This window comes from Staurois parvus, unplaced genomic scaffold, assembly GCF_062004578.1.
Source record: "Staurois parvus isolate SC_StPar_1 unplaced genomic scaffold, SC_StPar_1.0 ptg000453l, whole genome shotgun sequence".
In the NCBI taxonomy this organism is placed as follows: domain Eukaryota; kingdom Metazoa; phylum Chordata; class Amphibia; order Anura; family Ranidae; genus Staurois; species Staurois parvus.
The window spans coordinates 891,298-913,232 of record NW_028318249.1 but is presented as its reverse complement, the minus strand read 5'-3'; the positions used below and the strand labels follow the sequence as shown (position 1 = coordinate 913,232).

The window sequence follows — 21,935 nt, the reverse complement described above, 5'->3', positions numbered from 1 at the left end:
CATATCAAGTAATTTATTATCACATAGTTGTTTGGCTCCTTTTTAAATCATGATGATAATATAAATCATCCAAATTGCCCTGATCAAAACTTTCCATCCCCTGGAATGTTTGGCCTTGGTACAGACACACACGGGTTAAAATAGCAATTAAAGTTTAATTTTCCACATCTGTATGTGTATAAATATGCTGTGAGTTTGTTATCTCTCACATGGATGCACTGAGTAGGCCAGATACTGAGCCATGGGGAGCAGAAAAGAACTGTCAAAGACCTGCATAACAAGGTAATGGAACTTTATAAAGATGGTAAAGGATATAAAAAGATTTCCAAAGCCTTAAATATGCCAGTCAGTACTTTTCAATCACTTATTAAGAAGTGGAAAATTTGGGGATCTATTGATACCAAGCCAAGGTCAAGTAGACCAAGAAAGATTGCAGCCAGAACTGACAGAAGAATTGTTTGGGATACAAAAAAAAAAAAAAGAGGTAACCTCAGGAGAAATACAGGCTTCTCTGGACAAAGACGGTGTGGTTGTTTCATGGAGCACAATACGACGACAGTTGAACAAAAATGAGCTGCATGGTCGAGTTGCCAGAAAGAAGCCTTTACTGCGCCAATGCCACAAAAAAGCCCGGTTGCAACAACAACACCTTGACATGCCTCACATCTTCTGGCACGCTGTAATGTGGAGAGATGAGACCAAAATAGAGCTTTATGGCCACTACCATAAGTGCTATGTTTGGCGAGGGGTCAACAAGGACTATAGCAACAAGAATATCATCCCCATTGTGAAGCATGGTGGTGGCTCACTGATGTTTTGGGGGTGTGTGAGCTCTAAAGGCATGGGGAACCTTGTGAAAATTGATAGCAAGATGAATGCAGCATGTTATCATAAAATACTGGCAGACAATTTGCATTTTGGGACGCTCTTGGACTTTCCAGCATGACAATGACCCTAAGTACAAGGTCAAGGTGACCCTCCAGTGGTTACAGAAGAAAAAGGTGAAGGCTTTGGAGCTGCCAGCACAGTCTCCTGACCGCAATATCATCGAGCCACTCTGGGGAGATCTCAAACATGTGGTTCATGTAAGACGACCAAAGACTTTGCATGACCTGGAGGCATTGTGCCAAGAAGAGTGGGCAGCTATACCACCTGCAAGAATTCAGGGCCTCATAGACAACTATTACTAAAGACTGCACACTGTCATTGATTCTAAAGGGGGCAATACACAGTATTAAGAACTAAGGGGATGCAGACTTTTGAACAAGGGGCATTTCATTTCTTTACTTGTTGCCATGTTTTGTTTTATGATTGTCGCATTCTGTTATGACCTTCAGTTGAGTATGAATCCCATAAGAAATAAAAGAAATGGGTTTGCCGGCCCACTCATATTTTCTTTAAAAATGGTACATATCGTATATTACCAATTCTCCAAGGGGATGAAAAATGATTGAGCACAACTGTATACTGTTTTGAAACTGCAGTTCTTCTCCTGATCTATAGTATTTGCTGCCCTTGCTTATTGTTCAGTCAGCAAACTATATACACCGATCAGTTTTAACTTTATAACTATCCACCTGATATTGAGTAGGTCCCCTTTCTAATGATAAAAACAACCCTGACCCATCAAGGCATGGACTCCACTAGACCTCTGAAGGTATGCTGTGATATTTGGAACCAAGCCATCAGTAGCAGATCTTTTATTCCTGTAAACTGCAAGGTGGGGCTTCCATGGATTGGACTTGGTTCTCCAACACATCTCTCAGATGCTCAATTGGATTGAGATCTGGAGATGTTGAAGGCCTAATCAATACCTTGAATCCATCATCAGGTTCTTCAAACCATTCTTGAACCATTTTTGCAGTGTAGTAGTGCGTATTATTCATCTAAAAGAGGCCACTTCCATCGGGAATACCATTTCCTTGAAGGGGTGTATTTGATCAGCAACAATGTTTAGGTAGGTGGTACATGTAATGTGTAAGGTAAAGTCTACGGGCTTGGAAAAATCCGAGATGTTTCTCACAGTGAGAGCTGTGAAATTGTGAAATAGACTCCCTCAAGAGTTGGTTCTGGCCAGCTCAGTGGATTGCTTTAAAAAACTCCTGGATTCTTTCTTGGATACACAGAATATAACTGGATACTAACATTTATAGGTAAAGTTGATCCAGGAAATATCCGATTGCCTCTTGGGGGATCAGGAAGGAATTGTTTTTCCCTGCAGGAGCAAATTGGATCATGCTTTGCTGTTTTTTTTGCCTTCCTCTGGATCAACTGTGGGTATAGAATTATAACCTTTTTTTTTTTTTTTTTTTAAATGGTTGAACTGGATGGACTTTTGTCTTTTTTCAGCCAGACTAACTATGTAACTATGTACATGTCAAGTAGCATCTACATGAATGACAGGATCCAAGGTTTCCCAGCAGAACATTACCCAAAGCATCACACTGCCTCCACTGCCTTGTCTTCTTCCCATACTGCATCCTGGTGCCATCTCTTCAACAGGAAAGTGACTTACACTCACCCTGCTATCCACATGATGTAAAAGAAAATGTTATTCATCAGACCAGGTCACCTACTTCCATAGTCCAGTTCTGATGCTTACATGCCCATTGTTGGAGCTTTAGGCTGTGGGCAGTACTTAGCATCGGCACCCTGACCAGTCACCAATTTGTGGCCATGCAGCTCCATACACAACAAACTGTGATTAACATTTTTCTGCTTGCAACACATCAACTTCAGGGACAACATGTTTACCTGCTACCTAATATGTGCCATCAACTTTCAGATGAGATTGTAAAAAGAAAATCAGTGTTATTCGCTTTATCTGTCAGTGGTGATAAAGTTATGGGTGATCCGTATATACTGTATATCTCCTAGATTGTAAGCTCTAACGAGCGGGGCCCTCTGTTTCCTTTTGTACCAAAATGTATTGTAACTGTAATGTCTACCTTCATTTTGTAAAGCGCTGTGCTATATAAAACCTGTATAATAATAATAATAATTATATATATTATTATTATTATTATACAGGATTTATATAGCGCCAACAGTTTGCTCAGCACTTTACAATATAAAGGGAGACAATACAGCAACAATACAGTTCAATACACGAGGGATAGGAGAGCCCTGCTCCTTGGAGCTTACAATCTAAGAGGGAGGGGCTAGTGGTACAAAAGGTAGTAATTTGTGGGGGATGGACTGGTTGAAAGAGTAGAAGATTACATTATTAGCTGAGGGCAGGATAGGCTTCCCTGAAGAGATAGGTTTTCAGAGATCACCTAAAAGTGAGCAGAGTAGTCAATAGTCTGATAGATTGGGGTAGAGAGTTCCAGAGGATGGGGGAAGCTCTGGAGAAGTCCTGGAGATGAGCATGGGAGGAGGAGACGAGGGAGCTAGAGAGTAGGAGGTCTTGCGAGGATATGTATATGTGTACATTGCATATATCAGTCCAGTCATATTCAACTCTCAGTGGATCTAAGGATCAGCTCTCTGGCACCATTTCTGAGTCATTGAAAGCTTTTTCCATAGAATTCACTTGGAATTTTTTTTTAAGGTAGGTCAAAAGGTCTTTCTGCAACCCTCCTCAGTAACATAGTGAATTTGTATGTACACATACTAGGGTCATTTTAGGCAGGAGCAAACTTACCTAATGCCACAACAGAAAAAGAGGGGACTTATGCAACCCAAGAAAGTAGAACCAATCACAGCAACTCAAAAACTTAAAGTTTGCATCTTTTTATTACATAAGTTAAAATCGTTTAGCACATCCAAGAAGTAAAACACATAAATAAGACACATGGATTGTGTAACAGATAATGAAAGGGTCACACGTCCTGACAGTATAATGTCATGTTGTCTACGCGTTTCATGGATATTCCACTTCTTCAGGACCTAGGACACGCCTTACCAAACTTCAAAAATAAAACAACTCCATCTATAGGCCTTGTGAACACTTGAGCTCAAAAACTCCTGTTTTACAAATGTTTGACTTTTTTTTCTGCCTCTAAGTGCCCCTCATGTTAGCCTATGCGTCCATGCACACATAGGCAATTACAGGAGTTTAGTGGCAGGGAGGAAAAAAAAAAACACCACTTGTGTGTTACAGAAAGATGCGTTTTGGCAGATAAAATGCATAGACATGGGTAAACAAGAATAAATGCGCCTAAACAGGGGCAGACTGATAACTCATGGGGCCCCCAGGCAATAGGGGATCATGGGGCCCCTGTGTCCTCGCCCACACTCAGCCCACTCAAACCACACCCAAAAAAGCCTTTGAAAGGTACCAGGGGCATCTCATGGGGCCCCCTACTGACCCCGGGCCTTTGGGCAGTGCTCGAGTGCACAAATGGTCAGTCTGCCCCTGCTCCTAAACACACCTAAGCACTAGCCATGTTTAGAGCTTGAGCTTTTTTTTTCATTTCAGCCCGGGTTCACACTTGTGCGGTACAGCATATCGCATGTCATTCACACAGGAACCGCACTGCATTCCTGTGCAAATCACATGCAAATTCTGTGCAAAATGTATGGCTCAAATCGCACCAAAAAGGTGCAGGATCCTTTTGTTGGTCTGCACTAGAATCAGATCGCCTGGGTATTCACACCCATGCGATCCAATTCTGCACATCGCACAGCATTTTGCAGACTGATTTCGGGGAGTTGGTAACCACTTCCAGTCCGGACACTTTTACCCCCTTCCAGTCCAGGCCAATTTTCAGCTTTCAGTGCTATCACACTTTGAATGACAATTGCGCGGTCATGCAACACTGTACCCATATGAATTTTTTACCATTTTTTTGAGACAGATAAAGCTTTATTTTGGTGGTACAGTGGGGCAAAAAAGTATTTAGTCAGCCACCAATTGTGCAAGTTCTCCCACTTAAAAAGATGAGAGAGGCCTGTAATTGGCATCATAGGTAGACCTCAACTATGAGAGACAAAATGAGAAAACAAATCCAGACAATCACATTGGCTGATTTGGAAAGAATTTATTTGCAAATTATGGTGGAAAATAAGTATTTGGTCAATATCAAAAGTTCATCTCAATACTTTGTTATATATCCTTTGTTGGCAATGACAGAGGTCAAACGTTTCCTGTAAGTCTTCACAAGGTTGGCACACACTGTTGCTGGTATGTTGGCCCATCCTCCATGCAGATCTCCTCTAGAGCAGTGATGTTTTGTGACTGTCGCTGGGCAACACGGACTTTCAACTCCCTCCAAAGGTTTTCTATGGGGTTGAGATCTGGAGACTGGCTAGGCCACTCCAGGATCTTGAAATGCTTCTTACGAAGCCACTCCTTCGTTGCCCGGGCGGTATGTTTGGGATTATTGTCATGTTGGAAGACCCAGCCACGTTTCATCTTCAATGCCCTTGCTGATGGAAGGAGGTTTGCACTCAAAATCTCACGATACATGGCCCCATTCATTCTGTCCTGTACATGGATCAGTTGTCCTGGTCCCTTTGCGGAGAAACAGCCCCAAAGCATGATGTTGCCACCCCCATGCTTCACAGTAGGTATGGTGTTCTTTGGATGCAACTTAGCATTCTCTCTCCTCCAAACACGACGAGTTGTGTTTCTACCAAACAGTTCTATTTTGGTTTCATCTGACCATATGACATTCTCCCAATCCTCTTCTGGATCATCCAAATGCTCTCTAGCAAACTTCAGACGGGCCCGGACATGTACTGGCTTAAGCAGGGGGACACGTCTGGCACTGCAGGATCTGAGTCCCTGGCGGCGTAGTGTGTTACTGATGGTAGCCTTTGTTACGTTGGTCCCAGCTCTCTGCAGGTCATTCACTAGGTCCCCCCGTGTGGTCCTGGGATTTTTGCTCACTGTTCTTGTGATCATTTTGACCCCACGGGGTGAAATCTTGCGTGGAGCCCCAGATTGAGGGAGATTATCAGTGGTCTTGTATGTCTTCCATTTTCTAATTATCGCTCCCACAGTTGATTTGTTCACACCAAGCTGCTTGCCTATTGCAGATTCAGTCTTCCCAGCCTGGTGCAGGTCTACAATTTTGTTTCTGGTGTCCTTCGACAGCTTTTTGGTCTTCACCATAGTGGAGTATGGAGTGTGACTGTTTGAGGTTGTGGACAGGTGTCTTATACTGATAACAAGTTCAAACAGGTGCCATTGATACAGGTAATGAGTGCAGGACAGAGGAGCCTCTTAAAGAAGAAGGTACAGGTCTGTGAGAGCCAGAAATCTTGCTTGTTTGTAGGTGACCAAATACTTATTTTCCACCATAATTTGCAAATAAATTCTTTCCAAATCAGCCAATGTGATTGCCTGGATTTGTTTTCTCATTTTGTCTCTCATAGTTGAGGTCTACCTATGATGCCAATTACAGGCCTCTCTCATCTTTGTAAGTGGGAGAACTTGCACAATTGGTGGCTGACTAAATACTTTTTTGCCCCACTGTAATTATTCACCACAGGGATTTTTATTTTTTTTTGCTATGTAAATGAAAAAGTCCAAAAATGTTGATAAAAAATGTTTTTCTTATAACATTTTGCAAATAAATAATATGAGTGTGAGTGTGCATTTTGATGGGGTGTTTTTGAGCACTGAATATTTCATCATAAATCTTTATTCCGTTATCTTTTTAGTAAAAAAAAAAAAAAAAAACCCAGATTAGTTTATAACCAAAAATTCTAATTTTTAAACTTTTTTTTACATTTTTATTTAATTTTTTTATATTATTATTTATGTTTTTTTTATTTACATACTGTCACCCTAGCAGTACAGTGTCACCATGGTGAATGGGAAAGTGCTGCAAGCGCTGACGCCCACCATATGTGACCTATTGAAGCGAATGGGAAAGCGCCGCAAATATGTAACTCATTCGAGTGTCGCAAATGTACAGAAATTACAGGTTAAACCGAGTCAGGTCCCATTGGTTTAAACCCGATCATTTCGGTACTTTTGCGACATTTGTGGCACTTCCCTATTCAAGCAAAGCACCACAACGTGGCAACAATTATCGCTGCAAAACTATCGCTGCAAAACAATCGCTGCAAAACTATCGCAGCAAAACTATCGCTGCAAAACTATCGCTGCAAAACAATCGCTGCAAAACTATCGCAGCAAAACAATCGCTGCAAAACTATCGCTGCTGTTGCCCACCAGACGCTACCTATTCAAGAGAACAGAAAAGTGCAGCAAACACCGCAATAGTATGGAAATTACAGGGTTAAAACAATAGGTCTGCGATGACAGACGCAGAGGAGGAGTTTCCCCATTCGCTTGAATGGGTCGCGTTCGGCGGGCGATGGGAGTGGTACTTTTTGCTGCAGGCGTGAAGCAAAGCATCGCAGCTGTGGCGAAAATGTATTTATCTTGTTGTCCGCCAAACGCGACCCCTTGGAGCAAATGGGAAAAATGTTCACCCAGGTCCAGGGACAGACTGACAACTCATGGGGCCCCCGGGCAATAGGGGATCATGGGGCCCCTGTGTCCTTGCCCACACTTAAAAAAGCCAATGAAAAAGGTACCAGGGGCATTTCATGGGGCCCCCTATTGACCCCGGGCCCTCGGGCAGTGCCCGAGTTTCCAAATGGTCAGTCCGCCCCTGCCCAGGTCATGTGTTAACTCCGTAATTTCCGCTACTTGGCATGCGGTTTGCAAGTCGCATGCTAATTCGCATCCAATGTGACTGGGCACTTAGGGGCCCTTCCTGCCAATCTGCGGAGTCACATTAACAGGATCCTGACTGCCCAATCACATGATGCGCCGTTGAATGAATCACATTTTGCATGTAGCTGTGGTGATATATCTTTTGGCTTTGCTTCCCACCAGCTGCAAAAAGTATCGCTCCTGTTACCCACCGAATGCCATTCAAGCGAATGGGGAAATGCCCCCATCCGCTGTTTTTGCAGTTTAAGGGGGGGCGGTAAGAAATGCGTCTCATCCGTATGTTTTAGTGCCTGGTCATACCGGTTGCGACTTGTCATGTGATTTGCCATACAATGCAAGTCAAATCGCATGGCAAGTCACACCCTATCAGGGGCGGACTGACAACTCATGGGGCCCCCGGGCAATAGGGGATCATGGGGCCCCTGTGTCCTTGCCCACACCCAAAAAAGCCTATGAAAAAGCCAAGGAAAGGTACCAGGGGCATCTCATGGGGCCCCCTACTGACCCCGGGCCCTCGGGCAGTGCCTGAGTGCTCGAATGGTCAGTCCGCCCCTGCACCCTATTATCCGCAATTAAAGCAGTCACATCGATGCGATTCTGACTTGGTCAGAGTTGCACCGATTTTGAAAGTCATGCATGCACTACTTCAGGAGCGACTTGCATAGACATCTGTGCCTTGCAAGCCGCGGATGTCTTGCAAGTTGCACCTGAAGATGGAATGACACCAGACTTTGAAATCGTGCGACTTCACTAGAAGTCGCACGATTTCAAAGTCGTATCAGTGTGACCAGGGACTTAATGTCTCCAACTGCAAGTCTCAATGAGCCCTAAGTCAGAAGTCACACCGCTGCGATTTAAAATCGCTTGATTTCAGCGCGATTTATGAAGACTTTTTTGCTACTTGTGAAGATTTTCAATCATTTCTTGCAATTTGTAGTGCGATTTTCATTATATTCGATGTATGTGAAATCGCAGCAAAACTGCAGAAAAAGTCATGCAAGAACTACTTTAGAAATCGCACTGCTGCAAACTGTAAATGTTAAGACCCTGACATTCACATTCATTAGATGCGATTTCAATTCCCAAATCGTACCTGAAATCATACCAGTATGACCTGGCATTTATACCCCGGTCCAGGGGTGGACTGACAACTCATGGGGCCCCCGGGCAATAGGGGATCATGGGGCCCCTGTGTCCTTGCCCAAACTCAAAAAAGCCTATGAAAAAGGTACCAGGGGCATCTCATGGGGCCCCCTACTGACCCCGGGCCCTCGGGCAGTGCCCAAGTTTCCAAATGGTCAGTCCACCCCTGCCCCGGTCACATCAAACCCAACTTTGAAATCATGCGACTTACAGTGAAGTTGCACAATTTCAAAGTCGGATGATATGTCGATTTCAGGTGCGATTTGCAAGACATTTGACACAGATGTCTATGCAAATCGCACCAAAAGTAGTGCATGTGCTACTTTAGAAATCGGTGCGGCTCCGACCAAGTCAGAATTGCACCGATATGACCGCTGTAATTGCGGACAATAGGGTGCGACTTGGCATGCGATTTAAAAGTCGCATGCCAATTCGCATCCAGTGTGACCGGGCACTTGGGGGCCCTTCCTGCCAATCTGCGGAGTCACATTAACAGGATCCTGACTGGCCAATCACGTGATCGCTGTTAGGCCCCACTCACATTACGCAATTTGGAACTGCAGAAAAATCGCACAATGCGTATTTGGATGCCATTATTGTGTGACAGAATTACACTGCGAAATGCACATTTAAAAATCGCACTAAGCTCGTCACCCAAAAAGGAGCAAAGGCTTCTTTTGGGTGACAAAGGCACACAGGGCAGTCCCTTGAAGTGAATATGACCGTTCTAATTGTGTACAATAGGGTGCGACTTGCCGTGCGATTTGAAACTTGCCTCACATGGCAAGTTGTATCCAGTATGACTGGGCACCAAGTCAGCGGTCACACCACTGCAATGTAAAATCGTGCGATTTGTGTACAATTTCAGTGCGATTTCTGAAGATTTTATTGCTACTTGTGAAGATGTCCAACAATTTCTTGCAATTTGCAGTGCGATTTCCATTACATTCTATTTATGTGAAATTGCCACAAAAGTGAAGAAAAAGTAATGCAAGAACTCATTTAGAAATCGCACTGCAGCAAATCGCAAATGTTAAGACACTGACATTCACATTCATTAGATGCGAACTCAAAGTCAGGTTTGGTGTGACCGGGGTATAAGTGCCCAGTCATACTGGTGCAATTTCAGGTGCGATTTGGGAATTGAATTCGCACCTGAAATCGCACTGGTATGACCACGCACTTACCCCCTGGTCACATCAAACCTGACTTTGAAATCGTGCAACTTACAGTGAAGTCGCACAAATTCAAAAACAGGTGACATGCGGATTTGAGATGCGATTTGCAAGACATCTGACACAAACGGCTATGCAAATCTCACCAAAAGTAGGGCATGTACTACTTTAGAAATTGACCAAGTCGGAACCGCACCGATATGACCGCTGTAATTACGGACAATAGGGTGCAACTTGGCATGCGATTTGCAAGTCGCATGGCATGCAAATCGCATGCCAATTTGCATCCAGTGTAACCAGAGACTAAGTGCCTGGTCATACCGCTGTGATTTCGCGCTGCAAAAAATCGTACGTTAAGACACTGACTTTCACATTCATTAGATGCGATTTCAATTCCCAATTTGCGATTTCAAGGAGCATGGCATGCAAATCGTATGCCAAATCGCATCCTATGTAACCAGAGACTAAGTGCCTGGTCATACTGGTGATTTCACGCTGCAGAAAATTGCACGTTAAGACACTGACATTCACATTCATTAGATGTGATTTAAATTCCCAAATCACACCTGAAATCGCATGTAATGAATGTGAATGTCAGTATCCTAACGTGCAAATTTCTGCAGTGCAATTTCTAAAGTACTTCTTGCATGACTTTTTCTGAAGTTTTGTTGCGATTTCACATACATAGAATGTAGTGGAAATCGCACTGCAAATTGCAAGAAATCCTCACAAGTAGATAAAGTCTTCAGAAATTGCAGCTGAAATCGCACTGAAATTGCACACAAATCACAGCGATGTGACTGCTGACCAGGGGCGGACTGATCATTCGAGCACTCGGGCAGTGCCCGAGGGCCCGGGGTCAGTAGGGGGCCCCATGAGATGCCCCTGGCACCTTTCATAGACTTTTTTGGCTATGGTTTGAGTGTGGGTGAGGACACAGGGGTCCCACGATCCCTATTGCCCGGGGGCCCCATGAGTTGTCAGTCCGCCCCTGCTGCTGACTAAGCCCCCAGTCACACCGCCGCGATTTCAGGTGCGATTTGGGAATTGAAATCGTACCTGAAATCGGATCTAATGAATGTGAATGTCAGTATCCTAACATGTGCGATTTGCTGCAGTGCGATTTCTAAAGTAGTTCTTGTATTACTTTTTCTGCAGTTTGTTGCGATTTCACATATAGACTACAATAGAAATTGCACTGCAAAACGCAATGGAAAATGCAAGAAATCATTAGGAAATCTTCAGAAAACGCAGCAAACAAAAGGCGCGATTTAAAATCGCATCCAGTGTGAACCAAGCCTAAGGCTATGTAAAATTGCGCATTTTGCTTGCGATTTGTTTGCAACTTGTAAAGATTTCCCAATGATTTCTTGCGTCTCCCATTTTGTTTTGCAGTGCGATTTCTATTGCAGTCTAAGTATGTGAAATCGCAACAAACTGCAGAAAAAGTAATGCAAGAACTTCTTCTGAAAATTGCGCTGCAGCAAATCGCGTATGTTAAGACAATGTGTGCAATTGCAGCGCGATTTCAGGTGCGATTTATGAAGACTTTATTGCTGCTTGTGAAGATTTTCAGCAATTTCTTGCAATTTGCAGTGCGATTTCCATTTTATTCGATGTGTGTGAAATCGCAACAATACTGCAGAAAAAGCAATGCAAAGAAGTACTTTAGAAATCGCACTGCAGCAAATCGCACATGTTAGGATACTGACATTCACATTCATTAGATGACATTTCAGGTGCGATTTCGCAAATTGCACTGGTATGGCTGGCAGTGGCGGACTGACAACTCATGGGGCCCCCGGGCAATAGGGGATCATGGGGCCCCTGTGTCCTTGCCCAAACTCAAAAAGCCTATGAAAAAGGTACCAGGGGCATCTCATGGGGCCCCCTACTGACCCCAGGCCCTCAGGCAGTGCCCGAGTTTCCAAATGGTCAGCCCGCCCCTGATGACCGGGCACTTAGTTACTGGTTACACCTCTGCAATTTGTCTGCAATTGCAGCGCGATTTCAGGTGCGATTTATGAAGACTTTATTGCTGCTTGTGAAGATTTTCAATGATTTCTTGCAATTCTTGCAGAGCGATTTCTATTTTATTCGATGTGTGTGAAATCGCAACAAAACTGCAGAAAAAGTAATGCAAGAACTACTTTAGAAATCGCACAGCAGCAAATCGCAAATGGTAGGACACTGACATTCACATTCATTAGATGCGATTTCAGGTGCGATTTATGAAGACTTTATTGTGACTTGTGAAGATTTTCAGCGATTTCTTGCAATTTGCAGTGCGATTTCCATTATATTCGATGTGTGTGAAATCGCAACAAAACTGCAGAAAAAGTAACGCAAGCACTACTTTAGAAATCACACTGCAGCAAATCGCACATGTTAGATTACTGATATTCACATTCATTAGATGCGATTTCAGGTGCGATTTTCGCAAATTGCACTGGTATGACCGGGCACTTAGTCACCGGTTACACCTCTGCGATTTGTGTGCAATTGCAGTGCGATTTCAGGTGCGATTTATGAAGGCTTTATTGCTACTTGTGAAGATTTTCAGCGATTTCTTGCAATTTGCAGTGCGATTTCCATTATATTCGATGTATGTGAAATCGCAACAATACTACGGAAAAAGTAATGCAAGAACTACTTTAGAAATCTCACTGCAGCAAATCGCACACTGACATTCACATTCATTAGATGCCATTTCAGGTGCGATTTGGGAATTAAAATTGCATCTAATGAAATTGAATGTCAATGTCTTAAGTTTCAGGTACGATTTCAATTCCCAAATCGCACCTGAAATCGCGGCGGTGTGAACCAGGGCTTAGGGCTCATTGAGTCCTGCATCTGGGGACATTCCCCTTTCACATCTCCTTGCAGGAACGTATGTTATATTGCGATTTACATGCGTTGGAATCAGGGACAGACTGATAACTCATGGGGCCCCCGGGAAATAGGAAATCATGGGGCCCCTGTGTTCTTGCCCACACTCAAACCACACCCATAAAAGCCTATAAAAGGTACCAGGGGCCCCCTACTGACCCCGGCCCTCGGGCGGTGCCTGAGTGCCTAAATGGTCAGTCCGCCCCTGGTTGGAATGGACTGCCTTATGTGCGTTTTGTGGTGCAAAAGAAGCTCAGGAACCTTTTTGAGTGATTTTGTTATGGGCGTTTTGTCGCAGTTGATGGGCATTTTTTGACCATCGCAGCAAGAACGCACCATGTCCGGGGTTCCAGCAAGAAGGAATGGCACCCATGTGTTTTGTTGCGATATCAGATTTTGCCAGCGACTCCAAGTTGCTAGGTGTGAATGACGCCTGACCAGGGGCGGACTGACAAATCATGGGGGCAATAGGGGATCATGGGGCCCCTGTGTCCTTGCCCAAACTCAAAAAAGCCTATGAAAAAGGTACCAGGGACATCTCATGGGGCCCCCTACTGACCCCGGGCCCTCAGGCAGTGCCCTAGGGGATCATGGGACCCCTGTGTCCTTGCCCAAACTCAAAAAAGCCTATAAAAAAGGTACCAGGGGCATCTCATGGGGCCCCCTACTGACCCCAGGCCCTCAGGCAGTGCCCTAGGGGATCATGGGGCCCCTGTGGTCTTGCCCAAACTCAAAAAAGCCTACAAAAAAGGTACCAGGGGCATCTCATGGGGCCCCCTACTGACCCCGGGCTCTCGGGCAGTGCCCGAGTTTCCAAATGGTCAGTCCGCCCTTGCGCCTGACCCAATCAGCATTCACCATCCCCTCCCATCCTAGGCATCGCTCTTCATATATGAGGGAAGGACACAAATATTCCGATTGTCAGAAGCCAGGAAATGAACATTTTGTATCAATCTGATGATCTCCAAATTCAAAAACAAATGATTCATTCCACAGACTGTCCCCGGCACAGATCAGAGCCGGCTCTAGTCATAGCGACAATCAATAATATTTCCAATAATCGCTGTTTATAGCCGCTGATACGGATCAGGTGTGCGATTTTCTATGGACTTTAGCCTTTTATTTATTTATCTCCAGCTCCCGGCTGATGGAGAGAAAAGGGTTTCTCAGTGACATCATCCCCTTCCAATATGCAGCGTGTTACTCGGCAAGACTGAGTTTCCCCAGAAGATGCTGGCCAATCAGCGAGCGGGGAGAGCCAGCCAATGGGGGAGCTTAGAAGTGATGTCATGGGGAGAGCCGGGGCAGTGGTGCTGATGCTGAGCGCTGGTTGTGAGGGATTTAATTCAGGGAGTACAGCTGGTACAAGCACAGTCTCCGAGAAGACAAAGGTGAGTGCATCGGAAGCTGCAGACGTGTACAATCCGATTGTGTTCTATCAGATGCCTTTCATTTTGTTCAGCGACCCTTGACGCACCCGGCGCCTGCTTCTCATGGACTTTGTGCAGTTTGTGAACACTCTGATATATATTGTTTTGGTAAGATTTTACCCATCAGGTTCACCATACATGTTACAATCTGACCAGGCAATCTCCGTACGCCCGACCTTAGATCTACCAAAACGATGCAATATGGGGACCCGTCTAAACTAGTCAATCAGGCAGGTCCTTGCGCTACGTACTTGTTGGTAGATGTAAATTAGATTGTACAATCAGATTGTAACGTGTGTGTGGTGAGCTTAGTGTGCAAGGATTGAGGGTGCTGTCTGAACGGCACGGGATCATGCCGGTAGGTGTGGGCACTGCTAAGTAGGTGTATGTGTGTAATGGTCTGGTGGGCTTTTCTCAAGCAACCGATGGCCTCCTGGACTACGACCAGCCACCCAACTGAAAGGGTTACATTCACACAGTTCTGTGTATTCACCCCTACATACGGCTAGGTGTATCCTTGTGTGTATTGTAATGACCGACCTCCGTGAATGGCTTAGGATCATGCCAGTAGGTGTGGGCACTGCTAGGTAGGTGTATCTGTGTAATGGTTTGGTGGTCACCAAACTGGGCTTTTCTCAAGCAACCAATGGCCTCCTAGACCACCCAACTGAAAAGGGTATGCCCATTCATACAGTTCTGTGTACTTACCCCTATGTATGGCTAGGTGTATCCTTGTGTGTATTGAAATGAACCCCCTCTGTGAATGGCTTAGGGTCATGCTGGTACGTGTGGTCACTGCTAGGTAGGTGTATCTGTGTAATGATTTGGTGTTCACCAAACTGGGCTTTGGCCACCCAACTGAAAGGGTTACATTCACACAGTTCTGTGTATTTACCCCTACGTATGGCTAGGTGTATCCTTGTGTGTATCGTAATGACCGACCTCCGTGATTGGCTTAGGATCATGCAAGTATGTGTGGTCACTGCTAGGTAGGTGTATGTGTGTAATGGTCTGGTGGTCGCCAAACTGGGCTTTTCTCAAGCAACCGATGGCCTCCTAGATCACCCAACTGACAGTTCTGTGTACTTACTACTATGTTCGGCTAGGTGTATCCTTGTTTGTATTGAAATGAGCCCCCTCTGTGAATGGCATGGGGTCATGCTGGTATGTGAGGGCACTGCTAGACAAGTGTATTGGTCTGGTGGTCACCAAACTGGGCTTTGGCCACCCAACTGAAAGGGTTACATTCACACAGTTCTGTGTATTTACCCATATGTACAGCTAGGTGTATCCTTGTGTGTATTGTAATGACCGACCTCCGTGAATGGCTTAGGATCATGCTTGTGTGTGTGGTCACTGCTAGGTAGGTGTATCTGTGTAATGGTTTGGTGGTCACCAAACTGGGCTTTTCTCAAGCAATCAATGGCCTCCTAGACCACCCAACTGAAAAGGGTATGCCCATTCATACAGTTCTGTGTACTTACCCCTACATACAGCTAGGTGTATCCTTGTGTGTACTGTAATGAGCCCCCTCTGTGAATGGCATGGGCTCATTCTGGTATGTGAGGGCACTGCTAGATAAGTGTATCTTTGGGCGTATTGGTCACCAAATTGGGCTTTGACCAAGCACCTGATGGCCTCCTGGACTAAAACTGGCCACCAAACTGAAAGGGGTACATTCATACAGCTCTGTGAATTTACCCCTAGGTGAGGGCTAGGTGTGTCTTTGTTTGTCTTGGTCTGGTGGTCACCAAACTTGGCTTTGTCCAAGCAGCTGATGACGTCGTGGACTAAATCCAGCCACCCAACTGAAAGGGTTACATTCATACAGTTCTGCGTATTTAGCCATAGGTAGAGCTAGGTGTATCCTTGTGTGTATTTTAACGAGCCCCCCGTGGTATGTGCAGGCACTGCTACTTAGGACTACAAGTATCTTCATGTGTCTTGGTCTGGTGATCACCAAACTTGGCTTTGTCCAAACAGCTGATGATGTTGTGGACTAAAACAGGCCAACCAACTGAAAGGGTTAAATCCATACAGTTCTGTGTAGTCAGCCCTGGGTAGGGCTAGGTGTATCGTTTTGTGTATTGTAATGAGTCCTGTCTGTGACTGGTATGGGATCAAGGTGGTATGTGCAGGCTCTGCTAGGTAGGCTTAGGAGTGTCTTTATGTGTGTTGGTCTTCTGGTCACCAAACTTGGCTTTGGCCAAGCAATTGAAAACCAGCCGCCCAACTGAAAGGGTTAACTTCCAACAGTTCTGTACCACCAAGGTAGGGCTAGGTGTATCTTTGTATGTACTGGTCTGCTAGTCACCAAACTTGGCTTCGTCCAAGCAGATAATAGCCTCCTGGACTAAAATCAGCCTCTCAACCTAAAGGGTTACCTTCATATAGTCCTGTCTATTGAACCTCTTGCCTACCCAAGGCGGTCCACTTTATTATATCACTAGGGTTAATGTATTGCTCGGTAGCTGGAATCAACCAACCAACTGTGAATAGCACGTGATCATGCCGGTATGTGCAGGCACTGCTAGGTAGGGTTGGGTGTATCTTCACATGTATTGCTCCGCTGGTCACAAAACTGTGCTGTGGCCAAGCAAATATTGGCATCCTGGACTAAAACCAGCACCCAACTGAATGGGTTTACTTCATACAGTCCTGTGTACTAAGCCCTAGGTAGGGCTAGGTGTATCTTTGTTTGCATTGGCCAGGTGGTCACCAAACTTGGCCTTGTCCAAGCAGATAATGGCCTCCCGGACAAAAAACAGCTACCCAACCGAAAGAATTACCTTCATATAGTTCTGTCTATTTAACTTGCCTACCCATTGGGAGTCCACTTCATTTTATTGTTGGATGGGGGTGGGGTGGGGTGTGATGTAATGGTTTGTAACCAGAAGTGGCCAATGAGTCAAGAGTGCCGGTTAGACCGGCAAATACAAACCATCAGCTGGTTGAACTTGGAGTGCCGAAGCAGGTGGGACATGGTCCTGTTGGTGGGCCCGGGTTTCCCATATTCACTGACTAGTTCAGGATCATTTTAGGTGGTCTACTGCTAAAGCAGCCTTCAGATGACTTCATCTTGAAGAACCACAGGTCCCAGCATGCCGTATGATGTAGAAGTAGGATGTCTACTTTGCCAGCAGTCGCAGGTCACAGGTTGCATCTTTCCCAATGTATGTCCAAACCCTCTTAGGAATTATTCAGCTGGAGTATGATGTCACTGGTAGCTGGCAGGGTTCATGTAGAGGTTTCCGAGTTCTCTATGATGGATCACTCCCTTGCCTGGGTGCAAAGCAGGGGCCCATCCTCCAACTACCAACCAGGGGCGGACTGACAACTCATGGGGCCCCCGGGCAATAAGGGACCATGGGGCCCCTGTGTCCTTGCCCAAACTCAAAAAAGCCTATGAAAAAGGTACCAGGGGCATCTCATGGGGCCCCCTACTGACCCCGGGCCCTCAGGCAGTGCCCGAGTTTCCAAATGGTCAGTCCGCCCCTTGTACCAACGCATGCAGAGAAAAACCAGCGCTTGTAAAACTTTATTATTCCAGATGAGATGCACAAAGCACCCTCTGACGCATTTCACCCACCAAAGATTCTCTATGATTACCCGCAATGGTGGATCAAAAGTGTCGGCGATAAGGTCCTAGGTGGGGCTTCGTTCCGATTGTCCTTGAATAATAAAGTTTTGCGAAGTGTTTACCTATTTTTTTCTGGAACAAACCCTCTAAGACTGAAATGCGTGCCGTGCGTTGCGCTTATCTTTAGGCATTAGGATGAATGTTCCATTGTATAATATTGGATCATTATAACTGCAACAACGTAGGCAAGCAGGTGTCTGAAAGGCAATCCATCCACAGCATAGGCCTGTGTGAGAAGCCGAGGATGGAAGCTGCGATGTTGTGCTCCCGCCATAGGCGGACTGACCATTTGATCACTCGGGCACTGCCCGAGGGCCCGGGGTCAGTAGGGGGCCCCATGAAATGCCCCTGGTACCTTTCATTGGCTTTTTCAGGTGTGGGCGAGGACACAGGGGCCCCATGATCCCCTATTGCCCGGGGGCCCCATGATTGTCAGTCCACCCCTGGCTCACTCTACATTCCCTATACAGCTTCCTATTGGCTCGTTTTGCATTAACCCCCCTGCTGGCCCTTTAAGGGGTTTTCAACAACGGGAGGCAGAGGCGACGTACCTGATCACGTGACTGTGGTGACTGGCTGCCACAGCGGTCACATGATTGGGAGCCCCTCCCACCACCGTTCATGTACGGGGAGCTGACAGTAAGCGTGCTCTCAACATACAACCGTGGTGCACACTGGACATATATGTGTGGCACGTGGACTTTGAGGGCTTGTTCATGTTAGGTGCGGTGCGGAACGCATGTAAAATCGCATGTTTTCCCTTACCCCAGGTTCACCCCTAAGCATTTTCCGCAGTATTTTGCAGAAACGCAGTACAGTCCATTTAACATGATATCCTATGGGACAGGTTCACACCTGCGCATTTTCACCCGCTGCGTTTTTGGGAAGGTTCAGGGACTTTTTTGAACGCAAAACATTGCGTTTTTGGTTCTATAGACTTCAATGTAAAAGCTGGAGAAAAGCATGTAGTGTATTATGCTGTGTTTTTGCCACATTTTGATGCATTCTGCGTTTTAAATCTGCCTAGCAACAAGAAAAAAAATAGAAATGCAAATCGCGCCAAAAACGCAGGTGCAAAAATGCAGAACGCAATGCAGAAATGACTTTAACACAACCTGCATAGATGTGAACCTAACCTTAGGGCCGGGTCACATCATAGAAACGCAGTCCAGATGCATTCCGGATACGTTTCTGCATGCGCATTTATAGCACGTTCCGGTGCGTTTTTGATGCGTTTTTTTACATGTTCAGGTTAATTTTTTCCTTCTCTTTTTCTTCAATTTCAAGGCCATTTCCCACTAAATGCGTTTCAGTTGCTTTTTTCTGCATCCAAAACGCACAGATAGTAGGTGATATGGTTGTCAATGTCATAGTTCACATCAGTGCTTGCAGTTCCAATGCGTTCCGGATGCAGAAAAAAAAGTTGAACATGCAACATTTTTGCTGCACAGAACTGTACTGCAACGTGGTAAAACGCATCAAAAATGCATTGGAACGCACATGTCCCTATTTAAATTGAAGAAAAAGAGGGGGAAAAATGAACCGGAAAGCATCAAAATCGCACTTGAACACATCAAAAATGCACCAGAACACATCAAAAATGCACCGGAACATGTCAAAAATGCACCGGAACATGTCAAAACGCACCGGAACACGTCAAACACGCACCGGAACATGTAAAAAATGCACCAGAACACATTAAAAACGCACCGGAACATGTCAAAAATGCACCAAAACACGTAAAAAATGCATCAAAACCAGCAAAAATGCACTGGAATGCTCATGTCCCTATTTAAATTGAAGAAAAAGAGAGGGTGAAAAAATGAACCAGAAAGTATCAAAAACGCACCAGAACACATAAAAAATGCACCAGAACACATCAAAAACGCACCAGAACATGTCAAAAACACACTGGAACATATCAAAAACACACCAGCACATCAAAAACGCACCAGCATATCAAAAACCCACCGGAACATGTAAAAAATGCACCAGAACATCAAAAACGCACCGGAACATGTCAAAAACACACCAGAACATCAAAAACGCACCGGAGCATGTAAAACATGCACCAGAACATGTAAAAAATGCACCGAAACACGTAAAAAATGCACCAAAACACGTAAAAAATGCATCAAAACCTGGACTGGAATGCGGTAAAATGCAGCAAAAATGCATCGGAATGCGCATGTCCCTATTTAAATTGGAGAAAAAGAGGGTGAAAAAATTAACCAGGAAGCATCAAAAACGCGCCAGCACACATCAAATTGCAACAGAACATGTCAAAAACACACCAGAACATCCAAAACCCACCGGAACATGTAAAAAATGCATCAAAACCTGGACTGGAATATGGTAAAATGCATCAAAAGGCACTGGAACGCACATGTCCCTATTTGGATTAAAGAAAAAAAGAGGGGAAAAAATAAACCAGAATGCATCAAAGACGCACTGGAGCATGCCAAAAATGCAACAAAAATGCGCATGCAGAAACTCATCAGGAACGTATCTGGACTACGGTTCTATGGTGTGAACAGGCCCTAAATAGGGACATGTGCGTTCCAGTGCGTTTTTGATGTGTTCCAGTGCGTTTTTTATGCGATTCACCATATCCCAGTCCAGTTTTTGATGCATTTTTTACGTATTCCGGTGCATTTTTGATGTGTTCTGGGGCGTTTTTGATGTGTTCTGGGGCATTTTTGATGTGTTCCTGTGCGTTTTTTATGCGATTCACAGTATTCCAGTCCAGTTTTTGATGCATTTTTGACGTATTCCGGTGCATTTTTTACATGTTCTGGTGCATTTTTGACGTGTTCTGGTGCATTTTTTACATGTTCTGGTGCGTTTTTGACGTGTTCTGGTGAGGTTCTGATGTGCTCCGGTGTGTTTTTGACACTTTCCAGTTCATTTTTTCCCCTCTCTTTTTCTTCAATTGAAATAGGGACATGTGCAGTCCAGTGCGTTTTTTTATGCGATTCACAGTATTCCAATCCAGTTTTTTATGCATTTTTGACGTATTCTGGTGCATTTTTTACATGTTCTGGTGCGTTTTTGATGTGTTCCAGTGCGTTTTTTATGCGATTCACAGTATTCCAGTCCAGTTTTTGATGCATTTTTGAAGTATTCCGGTGCATTTTGTACGTGTTCTTGTGCGTTTTTGACTCTTTCCAGTTCATTTTTCCCCCCTTTCTTTTTCTTCAATTTAAATAGTGACGTGCATTCCGATGTGTTTTTTATGCATTTTTCTGCGTTCCGGTACAGTTCTGTGCAGGGAAAATGCCGCCTGTTCTACTTTTTTTTTTCCACAACCAGAACCATATCACCTACTTTCTGTGCGTTTTGGATGCAGAAAAAAAGCAACTGAAACACCTGTAGAGTGAACTGGACCTAACTGTACAAACATGTGCTGCTTTCTACAGATCCCTGCGAGTTCCTTTCATTTTTAATGACACCCCCATGCGTCTGGCCAATGTGCATGCGTTGGTGCCTGCCAAAATGCACGGGATCGCTATACCATGTGGTTTGATTTCACATGCGTAGGGTCGCCCTGTGAAATGAATGGGCTGACCTGAGTGCACCGCATGGAAACGCACAAAAATAAAGTCCCCTGAGGCCCATCCCCCTCTGTTGCTGCACATATGCGTGCGCCCACGTAACGCGGCAAATAGGGCGGGCTTTAACGCCCACACACCTCGTGCGATTGCAGTGCGTTCCCAGCTCAGCAACCAAGCCATCCAAGACAGCCCCCCGGTCTCAAGTAATGGTCGGGAGCTGGCAGGACCACCTTCTGGTCATGTGACCATTACGACAGCCAATTAGGCCCCATTCACCTATCATGGAGCGGGAACAAGCTTGCGATTTTTGTTGCGTGTCGCTAATAGGGCGGCTCATTCACTTCGAGGGGCTGCCCTATGTGCCTTTGTCGCCCATAAGAAGCTTTTGCTCCTTTTTTGGAGACGACCTTAGTGCGATTTTTAAATGCGAATTTCGCAGTGTAACAATAATGGCATCCAAACCTT

General features: G+C 45.0%; 1 protein-coding gene across 2 annotated transcripts in view; it reads left to right on the top strand.

Moving 5' to 3' along the window:
• The first annotated feature begins 14,116 nt into the window (after nt 1-14,116).
• The window catches only part of LOC149453057 (stathmin-4), a 28,303-nt gene continuing 20,484 nt past the window's right edge, over nt 14,117-21,935 (top strand). For both annotated transcript variants that reach the window (XM_089688742.1, XM_089688743.1), the window contains exon 1: nt 14,117-14,237. The gene's annotated coding sequence lies outside the window, so the exon portion shown is untranslated. The remainder of the gene's footprint in view (nt 14,238-21,935) is intronic.